This window comes from Porites lutea, chromosome 4 (genome assembly GCF_958299795.1).
Source record: "Porites lutea chromosome 4, jaPorLute2.1, whole genome shotgun sequence".
NCBI classification, from domain to species: domain Eukaryota; kingdom Metazoa; phylum Cnidaria; class Anthozoa; order Scleractinia; family Poritidae; genus Porites; species Porites lutea.
In genome coordinates, this window is record NC_133204.1 from 34,829,196 (window position 1) to 34,840,457 (window position 11,262).

The 11,262-nt window shown below is 38.6% G+C and overlaps 1 pseudogene; it reads right to left on the reverse strand.

The window, feature by feature from the left end:
- LOC140934573 (melatonin receptor type 1B-B-like) overlaps positions 1-277 on the reverse strand; it is a 926-nt pseudogene extending 649 nt beyond the window's left edge.
- Between the last annotated feature and the right edge of the window lie 10,985 nt (positions 278-11,262).

Genomic DNA, 11,262 nt, shown 5'->3' on the forward strand with positions numbered 1-11,262 from the left:
CTGTTAAGTGCAGTAAGACCCATGGTCACAGGTGAAACATACACAACAAACAGACTGAAATAAGCGTGAATTTGACAAACCGTTTCCCCAAAAGGCCACTTTCCTGTGATAAGAACTCTAGTCGTTGGAGGCATGACCAGAGTTGCAGCTATCAAGTCAGTTACAGCCAATGCAATGATGTACAGATTTGTTGTGGTACGGAGACTGCTATTTCTGAAAACCGACAAACAAACTAAAATATGTTGCCCAAAAGTGACAAAATATTTAATGCAATCATCTCTCTTCTTCTTTACACTGAAACATGGCAAGTTTAGATTCCAAAGGTGAAATTGTTCCTATAGAGCTTCCAAATTTAGAGGAAACACAGCTACGGACGGGTGAAAACGAACTGGTACGTTCCCGCTGACATTTACATTTGCTGACAAACACAGTGGATGCTACGGTAACGGTTTGATTGACGACGCAGAAAAATTTGAATTTGGAGCATGCTCAATATGAATTGTCGAGGATGTCGGCAGAGGTTCCTTCCTCTTCCCGACTGATCTAGGAAGATCAAAAGAGACTCTGTTCGCAGGATAAACAAAGGCTTTCCGAGAAAGTAAAAACAAATTCGCCATGTTAAAAAAGTTTAGTCGGTCAAAACTAAGAGCACTGTAAGTTTTAGCTCTTTAATATAAAGTTGGAGTATTTGGAAACCAGACACTGTGTCTGTCTAGAAGTCGTTTCCATCTTTCCTCCGTTTGTCCTTGTGAAAAAACACTGCAAAAGGCAAAGAAGCTTTTCAAGGTAAGTTTGTTGTCATTGTCGAAGGATTCGCTCGTTAATTGTTTTTGGGAAAACCTCTCTTTCTGACAGTTTATTCTCGTCTTCAGCTGTGATCTGCGTTAAAATTTTCAAACACTGACTAGAATTCTCTTCCTCGGTAAGGTTACGATTCAGTTTCCACAACAGCTTCGTTCTCACTAAAACAAACAAAGCTAGGTTAAAAGTTGGAAAGGCAAAGTCAACATCTCAGTCCTCAGGTTTAAATACATATTTCATATTTCGGTGGAAACTAAGAGCACTGTAAGTATTCACTCGTTAATCTGACACTGGTGTCTTTTGAAAACTGGACATTATTGTGTCTGGCTCGAACTCGCTTCTATCTTTCTTTCGTTGGTCTTTGAAAAACACTGCAAATGGCAAAGAAGCTTGTCAAGATGATCGGGTGCAGGTATGTTTGTTATCATATTTGTTGAAGGAATTACTCATTTTGTCTTAGGCAAAACATCTCGAATTTCTGTCAGTCGATTTTCGTTTTCTTAACTGTGTACTACGATAAAATTTTCAAACACTGACTAGAATCCTCTTCGATAAGATTACGAGTTAGTTTCTTCATCGCCTTCGTTCACAAATAAACACAGTTTAAAATGTTGAAGGCCAAAGTCAACATCCAAGTCTTCAAGGTTGACGGGCGTCTTATAACTTTATTTAAACATTTTTTCCGAGGTAAAGAGATTTATACCTCCGAAATGAGAATTTTCTTTAAAAATTTTGGTCGGTATAGCAGGTTACGGACCGCAAATTGGCCAATCGCATGGCGAAAACAGACTCAGCCATGTAATAAAACTACTTATTTTTGTGTAGAAGCATAAAAGAGTAAACGGAAAATAAGGAGAAAACTTGGTCACGTGGTACAAATTCACGTCTGCCGTTTGGCGTAAACGTGAATCTCTCTACTGCGGACACCCACGGGACCGCGCTTTTACGTCCGTAATAGCGAGGGTCAGTAAAACAGGGTGGGAGAAAAAAAGTGCTATAAGTAACATTATAAATAACATTAACTACGTTCGGAAGATTTTCTTGAATCTTTAATAGAGAGCTTTAGATTCTGAGACGAGGGCGACTAGGAGAATGAGATTTTCTCAATACTAAGTTAAGTGCGCGCGCGAACCAACGTCATCCGTCGTCATTCTACTACGAGTTTTGGCGAGAATGCGGTAATGACGAGAACAACTTATCAAGGTTTTCAAGTTTAATCATTTTGCGACCGGGATAAAGATAAACCTTATCCAGTAAGAATAACGGCACTATTTTTTCAGGTAAAAAATAGTGCAATGAGGCTTTCCGAGGTGAATATTAGTAGAGAATACGCGAACACACTTTCAGTCAAATCTTGTACTCGTAGTTGTCCTCGTCCTCAATTCTAGAGCTCTCTGATGTGAGATAAATGTGCTACTTACGCTACATTGCGACCCAAAAAATATTGGAAGACTGGACTAACTTATCATGAGCAGAGTACCGAAACTGCTAACCTTCACTCGTTGAGAATGAAATACGAGGGCTTGAGCTCTCCTAAAGAGCCGGGAAGAAAAAAGCGCCAGCTCAAGAGAAGTGGCGAGAACGATTATTCACACAATTTAAGGTGTTAAACTTGTTACGATCCAAAGAAGTCTCAACGAAGAGATTAATAACTAAATGTTAAACACTGAATATCTTACTCTAAAAAATTCGAGTGCAACTTTTGAACAGCCCAATTTCCGCCTCATTCCATCTCCGTGCTTTTTTCTTCTGGCCCTTAGAGCCTCGGAGCGAAGACAATCAGTGTGTTATTCCGAGAGCGTAGCGACTTTATAATCTCGTCGCGCGCGAAGCGCGCGCGCAGTCTGCTAACCGCGCGTGGTCTTAGTCAGCTGCAAAATTTGATGCGCCATAAATAAATCTTTTCATGAATATATGCTTGGTGTCCGCCAATGACGTCATGGCGCATTTTGCGTTTCCCGGGAGCAGACTTTGCCGCCGATGACCAAGGCGCATTTTTCGTCTGTGAAAACAATGTTTACCGTGAATCACGAACAATTTTTCATCCAAATGACACAGACTTGCAAGCACAGTAAGTGCCTGCAAATCCTCGCCGGGGAAGATTTTCAATTAAACTCCTCTGGAGAACGCTGATTAAAATTCATCGGCGTGCGGATCGAAGACAACCGCGAAGCAGAGAACATCGCTTAGCACAGCAAAGGCAACATCGGAACTCCTCACAATATTAGTGTGTGACATTTGTTACCATGCCAGGAAAATTATTCATTCCCCGTAAGTCAAGTCAGGGAGTTTCAGTGTAAGTCAGGGAAATTAAATGTAACTCTCTCAAAGAAGTCATAGGGAGGTGACATATTCCTGCATACTCACCCCTTTGACATTGAGATTAAGATTCCTAACAAATTGGGCTGTCTTCTTCATCGTAGCGTGACCGAGGGGTAAGAGCGTTGGACTTGCAATCCGTAGGCCCCAAGTACAAGTCCCGCCCTGACTGCTTAAGCTGGGTTTGTTCACGGTGGTCAGGAGTTCTGAAACCCTCGGCTGCGCTTGTAAATAGCCAACTGGTTTGCCTCCAGCCAGTTGAGATTCTTAACTTTGTTAAATTTATCGTTGATTTATTTATTTGTTTATTTCAGATGTTTACTCGGCCACACTAGCCGGCAAATAAAGTAATTATTTTTCATTATTATTATAAACCTATGGCCGGCTTTTTTTAGTGTTAAATATACCCAAAATAAGTTTAAAAAACTCACCATCGCAGCCAAAGACTTCAAACCTCATACACATATCACCACTCCAGACTGTTGGGTGAAATGGCAAGGCCACTGCAGTAAATGAGTAATCAATGAGATGCTTCACCTCTGTCCAGCGATCTTTATTTGCACCAAAAACCTGAAAGAAGTTCCACTGCGATTTTGATATCAATACTCACAAAGTAATCTCCTCCTTAAAAAAATACAAGACCGGAGTCTCTTTCTGAGCATGAATGATTGAGTGAACACTCTTACAGTGGAACTTGAATATAACGAACCTCTCTATAGCGAAGTCCCTCGTATAACAAACGATTTCCTTTACATTATGCTAATTTTTCGAAATTAATGCGAACAATACATATATCCATGACTAGTACATTTCAGTGTGGGTTTTGTCAATGTTTTACATTCAAAAGATGCGATATTATAAAACTAAAATGTACTTGTCATGGAGGTATGCATAGTGGGCATTATTGGAAAAATTTAGCATAACGTCAAAACAGTAAATGTTGTAACGCAGATTTTTGACAGGTTCGTAGGGTAGGGCGTCTGGAAAAGCCGGAAACCGGAATCCGGAATAGGAACGGGAATGGGAACAGGAAACGGAACCGGAACCGGAAACGGCAATGGAACAGGACAGTAATGTGAAGGGGAACCGATACAACAACAGGGACATCATTTACTTTAAAATATTTAAATTCTAATTCAATTTATACCAAAAAATAAGAAAACTAGTCTGGTATCATGCTCCCCCACCCCGAATCTCTTTATATTACGGCAACGAGAAGGTAGAAAAAGCCGCAAGTTAAAAAAGTAAAGTAACAGCTTTGCGAGTGCATCTCGCTTTCTGTCAATTTCTTCACCGTCTATGCACAACTACGACGTAAGTGATCAAATCTTAAGTTCTCTTGAGAACGTGAACAGCAGGCGATAAATTTTATTGTCGTGTCTTTGTGAGCTCGGACGCAGTCTCCAGCTTCATTTCCCAACCTTTAAAAGACTGGACAATTTGGAGTTACTGAGAAATAGTTTGAATTAAGACCCGAATTCAATTTCTCAGTGGCGTTTTCGCTGGCGTTGCCGTTATCGGATGTTAAGGTTCCTTTTGTCACTCACAGTAAGGAGGTTATAACATGTTAATATTATTTGTCAGACCATGTGTAAACGAGACACCCATCGGAGACTTTTATTGGGCTGCCATACACCTCAGGTTTGCTATATAGAGAATAATTCATGGAAAGTGCTGGCGTACGGTATTTACGCACGAGTTGTTGACGTATCAGAAATCGAACGAGTGAGCGCAGCGAACGAGTAAGATTTCTGATACAAAAACAACGAGTGCGTAAATACCGTACAAAGCACTTTCCATGTGGTAGTGTGTTTATTATATACATACTGAGACATTCATTATTTTGGCGACCTTTTTATTTTAAATCTTTCAAAAAAGCTAAAATTTGCCGCTACACACTTACCGCCAAATGGCAACGAAAACGAAGTATCAGCTTTTTAGTAAAAACGTTTGTTAAAAACATAAATCACGGTGAGGATATGAGGTAATCCAAGAACTATAAGTAATCTTAACTGTTTGTTCTCAATGCACAACTGAAAACGAGTGAATTTAAGTAAAATGGCCGCTTTCAATATAAGCTTAAGCTTAAATGAAAGGCAAAGTAGCTCCGACAAAAAGCACAACAAAAGCTTATCTCTCGTTCTGTTTAACCGTTTTCTTTATCGACAGTGAAACAAACGAAACTATTCCACTCCATTTCCGAAATGTTTTTCACTTTTTTAGCGAGAAAAACTCTTTGAGTAAAATTTTTCTCGTTGAATGAGGGTCCCAATGGGGTGGTGGCTTTTACGGTTATCGGCTAAAATTTTGGCTCTTTTACGGCTATCGGTTAATTATTTTCAGTTACGGTTAACGAAAAAGTTAAAAATTAACTTCTTTTGTTTCAAAAAGTTAAATATTAATTAACCCGTATTTTTTTTGCATCTTTAAATCAAAATGAAGGTCTTCGGATCATCTCGGGATGAACTAAGCTATTCTTTTGAAAAATTTTGACATTTTATATTTCATACTTTTTATAAAGTATTCCACTTCTAATATTATTTTACACCTAGAAATGTCAATAGTCAATTTAAAAATAATCGTCGTGAAAAAGCAAAAAGCAGACACGCAAACGCCCAACTCAAGGCCGGGGCGCGACATTCATTATAACAGAAATGGCCGTTTTCACACTAGAGAAGGATTATTCGTGTGAAACGGGTTATCCGTTTGTTGATTCGCGTCAGATAGGTAATACGTCTTAATCTGAAAATGGAATAGTTTTAATTTTGAATGAACAATCCGCGTGACTTTTGAAGACGGCATTATCCGCTCCAGATAGCCTGTGTACAGCCGCCCCCTCACCCCCAGAAAAATCGGAGAAGGGGTTTCTGTGGGGAGGGCGCGACTGTACACAGGCTAGTGTCAGACGGATGATCAATTTCTAGCTCTAGTGTGTGCCTAGGTCTTGGTTAACACCTAAAAGGCGCTTCGCCTAAAGTGCGTACGGAGTCACACTAGCCGGGAAATAAAAAACGAAACCATAAGTAAGTTTAGCACCTTCCTTAAAATTAGCAAATCTAGGTAACAATTTCTTTTGCGGTTAACTCTTTTTTACCCTATTTACGGCTAACGGTTAAACTTTTTCAATTTTTACGGCTATCGACTAAATTTTTGGCCGTTTTACGCCTATCGGTTAACCCCATTGAGACCCTCTTGAATGTGTGCGAAGCGGCGCTGCCAGCTGTAATAAAAGGCGCGAATTTTGGGGCGAAACCCACACACCTCTGAGGCTTCTGATTGGACCTATCATTTTTCTCACATGTGAAAAAAGATCGTTCGCGATTCTGATTGGACGTATCATTTTTTTCACGTGTGAAAACCATCGGTCGCTCCTCTGATTGGCTAGAACTAATTTGCGTACGAAAATTTGCGACATAGCTTTTTGGTGAGTATTTCTCAGTATGTATATAATAAATAGATATATTGTACTGTGCTAAATTGGGAAGTTAACCAGAAATACATAGTATTAACACGTACCTCCTCCCCCTCCCCCTCCCCCATTCCCATCCCAGCTAACACTTCATCTACCTCAACCAAGTGCAATAGGGACCTTAATAAGCAACCAAAACGTTGACGTTCAGGACATTAAAAATGGAAACTGGAAGTGGATGTTTTCTGTCTTTCGGTGCTTTGACTCGACAAGTTCGCACAGTGGAAGGTAAGAGGGAGAATTCAGATTCGTTGTGTGAGACAGAAGCGTTCCATCAAGCGACGGTCAGCGTTCTCGTTGCTTAAGTTCGCCATTCTGTTTGACACGAAAACACAATGTGTCATAGGCTATAGATAAAGAAAGGTTAATTAGATTTTAATCTAAATTAAATTAAATGTTAAAACATTTCAAGGGTGTTTTCTTGTTTCTTTAATTATTTCTCTGGCGTTTTATTTATATCACGATTATATCTTTTTCTTTTCATATTTCTATACTCTGTTTATATTCCACTTCCTATTCCGCTTCCTATTCCATTTTTCCCTTATTTTTCGTATATAATCTGAATAGGAATTAAATCCAGATTAACTTAAATTAAGGTAAATGTTGTCCCTGCTTTTATATAGGTTTCTCTTCCCATTCCGGTTCCTATTCCGGTTCCGGTTCCTATTCCTGTTCCTATTCCGGATTCCGGTTTCCCGCTTTTCCAGACGCCCCGTAGGTTAGGTTTTCTTGAAATTTTAAGACGTTGCAGTAAATCAGTCTCAATGAAAGTTTCAGACATTATTATATACATTGTGAAGATTATGTGACGAGATTTTTAAAAAATTCGTTCGAGTTCGTTTCAGAGATATACAAAGAAGCGCTAAAAGTCCAAATTTTGAATGAAGTTGGACATAGACAGGTGGTGAGAAAACGGGTTAGTTCTTAAGATCGCAAGAACGAAAATACACCAAAATTTCCTAACATCGAAATATGATATTAAGCAGCATTCTGACGCTACTTAAGATTAATTTGAGTCATTTATAACGTTTTTTTTATTAAATAATCTATCACGGCTATTGAAAATTTAAGGTTTGAAATATATTTTCGTTTTAGTCGAATTCAAACATACAGAACTAACACCAAACTTTAAGTTCCTAGTGTTGGACTTTCAGTAGCTGGTCTAGATCACGCAAAATTGGGCTTTTAACAATTTCAATGTTTTTTGTTTATTGTTGTCATAGTAATATCGATTTTACTTAAAACTACAGTTTCACAAATTTCAATCCATAGCCAATTACTTGTGAAAATTTTATAGCGATCGGACGAGGAAAAAAACACTTTTGAGGCGATTGAAAAATATCGGCATCAGGCTTCTAAAAAAACTGTATCGAATTAAGTAACTACGCAGCGCAGGGATTTTAATGTTAATATCATAGGTGACGAATTACTCCTTAATTTTGGCGCCAAATTTCAGCCTTAATTTATAATTTCACATGTGAAATTACTAAATTGCCATGGCAACCTGCCGTACGCCTCCGTTTCAAGATGGCGACGAAGTTTTAAAATGTCATGAATGAAGATGTCAGGGCATAAAAAGACGCTTTAGAAAACCTGAACACACGATAGAGTACATCAAGAAGGTTAATGATTGATTGATTAGAGGTATGTTGTCGAAAAATTCTGAAAACTAAGCCAAATTTCAGCTCTAAACGTTTGAGAGCGTGGAGTTCATGATCGATCGATACGATCCGGGAAAAAAAGTCAAAAATCCTCGATTGCCAAGATAATGGGCTTGATCCATTCAACCAAAATTTCCGGAAATTTCGGTCCAAAACTCAATGGATCGGTTCGGTCCAACCGGAAAAGTTTCGAAAAAACGGGTCTACCTGTTGAGGTGGTCCTCTTTTCCCGGTCGGACCGGTCTGAATTTTGGTTGAATGGATCGCGCCCAATTCGTCACCCATGATATTAATAGGTAATCAAATGGTATACTCGTGAAATTAGGGAATAAATTCACTTGCGTTTTGTCCAAATCCTAATAATTTCCCTCGCCTAAAGGCTCAGGAAATTACAAGGATTTGGACAAAACGCGCGTGAAATTATTCCCTAATTTCACTCGTCACCATTTGATTAGTATAGGTAATAGCATGATTAGTAGTGGTATTTGGCATAAATACCACAAGTGATATTTCAAAGTTATACGTAATTTCACAAGCCGGTAGGCGAGTGAAATTTGAGACAATTTTGAAATATCACGAGTGGTATTTATGCCAAATATCACGTACAAAGTATGCTATTATTTGTTTATACTACTATCCGCAAAAGGTTTGTAATTTTCACATGTAGGTATTTCAAATTAAGCTGAAATACCACTACTCTAAGCCAATCAAATTGCAGAAATTTCTCACGTAGTGGTATAACACATACTTATTACACAAGTCTATGAAGGAAATCCTTTCACCGGCACTGTTCCTCGTTGTTAAAACCAGCAAGCGCCTTTATACTGATCTTCTTCGTGATACATGTTGATCATCTTTGTTTCAATAGATCGGCTGGTGCGTGTACCGCGGCTGCTTTTCTTAAGGTAACGTACTGTTCAATCAGCGGAATTAATAAAACAAAAATTCATTGTAGGTGCCAGTGATAAATAATAATACAATTACTGAAGATCCACATGTATGGATAGTCAGATTACATTATAGTAACAAATCACTGTTGAGCGAGCACCATTGGGGGTAGAAAGTGTACTCTTCAATATAGGATAATGCCAACCTTTTCACAGGGGGGAATACTCACCTCCATACTCCAAATTGACGTTGGACACATCATGTTCCATACACAAAATAATTCTCTATAAAGGAAGGAATCGCAACTCGAAAAGCGGTTAGCTTCTATGCATGTTTAGGGTTGATGCTAAACAGTTTTAAATCAAACCACTTCTAGCCAGCATATCTCTGTAGTTTAGTGTTTTAGGTGGTGGACTGGACATCCGTCGGTCCTGGGTGGAATCCCGCTCGTGCCACTCTGCAATTTTTTTCCTTAAAAATTTAAGAGACTAAAACTTTCATGAACATTTGTCAAGCACAAATAGAAATTTCGTGTATGAAAAGGGAAATGTCATTTTCGAGTATGGAAATGAGTGCTTACTTTTCACAGGTTGCCGAGGGACCCTGTCGTGTTTGAGATAATACGACTTAATCTTATTAACTCAAGGGTTTTAAAAGCAACTTTCACGCAGTTTGCACGTGAAGATGTTGGACTCCTACGAGATGATTTTGCTCAATAAGATTTTAAGATATCACCTCCTTTCCGAATATCTACAATGAAATTATGCATCATTCAATGTTACCCTTATTCATCTCATGCTTGATCACGGAATTTTCCGTGACATTTTTGGCTCTCAACAACTAAGGGCAAAAATATTGTCAAACTCTTGGCAAGAAGCCAAACCCGTGCAAAGGGCAATGACTAGTAGCTATGGTCTGAGGAAAAAAACATTCAATTATTTTATAGTTCGTTTCACTCAGTGTATCTCGTTTTTTCAATACGTTTGTTTTCCATTGCCTGTTATGACACATCGTGACACATCGCGCGGTAGACATTCGCGTTGGTTGTCTTGTTTACTTGGTTTGTTTATGTTCGCACGTATTGCGTGCCTATTGCAACCTTGAATCAAAACAAGACATCTCGATTACTCTATTTGGGCGACGCCCAAATAATTATGGCGTTATACAAGCGAAAGATTCGTTCAGAGTACAGTCAAACCTTGCTTCACGGACACCCACTTATCATTACCTCATTATCACGGACAGTTTGCTTTGTCCGTACTGTGGGTAATTAAAGAAAGCTCTTAAGTTTTCTTTTAGTTCAACCCGCTTACAACAACGAGCTTTATTTGCATGACCATACAAACATACAGTATTGCAAAAGCTATGGTTAGGAATCAAAGTTACAACACAGGGCAGTTACGTTACTTTGATAATAATTTGTCACGAACATCAAAACAAGCTGAAATATATTTTATGAATTGTATATTGATAAAGTAATTAGAAGAGTTCATCAGTTCATTGATCAAAACGTTTATAGGTAACTGGGTAATATTTGGAATCAGAGCCTTGACTTTATAGTAAAACTTGTTCCTAATCATAGAGTATGTAGGTTTTTGAAAAGAAAGTGAACTTTGTCTTCTATTACACTGCATCCACAAAAAGGGCAATTTTCTAGTCCTGTTTTGGACCGTGATAAAATGATTAAATCGTCTGCATATAATAGAGAATTTATTTTTGCACCGTCTGGCAAAACAAAAGGATCAGATAATGTATTTTCAAATGCGAAAGGTAGGTCGTTAATATAAAGATTAAAAAGCAGTTTAAGATACAGCCTTGCCGCACGCATCTCTCATATAACGGAATGATCGCGTTTGTTTTTGGGCAATTTTTATTGAGCAGGAAGAGTTGTGATATAAGCTTTTAATTAAGCTATAAAGAGAACCACTAACATCAATTTGCAGCAGCTTATTCAAGAGCCCGTCATGCCAGACCGAGTCAAAAGCTTTTTTGACTTAATACAGACACTTTCCATGGCCCCCTCAGTGTCCGAATTAACGGGGTCTGACTGTACTGCGCATAGTTACCTGTTTGAACATTAAGCATGAGCTACGATGTAAGAGTAAAGCAATTCAGTACCCTTTG